We start from the raw sequence: 1,051 nt of genomic DNA on the forward strand, positions 1-1,051 counted from the left end.
AACCTCAATTCGAGAATTTTCATATGGGGATGGAGAAACGTTTCATGAGGCATGGGAACGCTTCAATGAATTGCTTAAGAAGTGTCCACATCATGACATGTCCAAATGGCAATTAGTTCAATACTTCTTTGAGAACTTATCGGACAACTATAAGGGTATGGTTGATGCTTCCATGGGTGGCTCATACATTGATAGGCATGAGGATGACGTGTGGCGTCTCTATGAAAGCATGAGTGAAAATTCTTTGCACAGAACACTATCATCCAAGAATGGTAGAAATTCACAAGGTAGGAAGAGTGTTGGCTTACATCAAGCCGACCATTCAAATGAAATAGCCGCCGAAATGAAGTCTTTATCTCAAAGGTTTGATCAATTTTTTATTAACCAAAACTCGGTGAACCAAGTATCTTCCTTCCCTAACCATTCTCATCGTGCATCAAATGAAACATGTATGACTTGTTCTAGTGTTTTTCATTCTACTTCTCATTGTCCTCATAGACAAGTGCAAAGTGAACCTAATGAACAAGTCAATGCGGCTTTTATGAACCAAGGAAATAATCCTTATGGTACTCATTATAATCCAAGTTGGAGGAATCATCCGAATTTCTCTTGGAAAAACCAAGGAGAAGGCTCAAACCCTTCCCAAGGCGGTTTTCAAGGGAAGTACATTCCACCTCCACTTCAAAACCAAGGATCTCAAGGTTATAGACCCTATCAATCACATGGGAATCAATTCGCTAATTCTCATTTTCCCAACCAATCTTATTCCCAAGGTAATACTAAAAGTCCCGCCTTTGAAGAGAAATTTTTGAATGCTTTGGGCACTTTAGAGGCTAACACTCAATTGCTTCATTCTCACTCTCAATCTATTGCAAAGCTAGAAACCCAAGTAGGGCAAATAGCAAGCACTCTCAATGCGAGAAAGAAGGGAAAGATGACTATAAATGCCTCACCTAAGCAACAATGTGTTGTGAAAACTCATTCCTCATCGGAAGGCTACACCATTGAACATGTTAATGCGGTGACTACCTTGCGGAGTGGTAGGATTATG

General features: G+C 40.1%; 1 pseudogene; it reads right to left on the reverse strand.

The window, feature by feature from the left end:
• LOC132297892 (small nucleolar RNA R71) lies at positions 1-99 on the reverse strand (annotated as a pseudogene).
• Positions 100-1,051: the final 952 nt, after the last annotated feature.

Source organism: Cornus florida, unplaced genomic scaffold (assembly GCF_030987335.1).
Source record: "Cornus florida cultivar Cherokee Brave unplaced genomic scaffold, ASM3098733v1 CherokeeBrave_3.0.0_Hap2_Chr02, whole genome shotgun sequence".
NCBI classification, from domain to species: Eukaryota; Viridiplantae; Streptophyta; class Magnoliopsida; order Cornales; family Cornaceae; genus Cornus; species Cornus florida.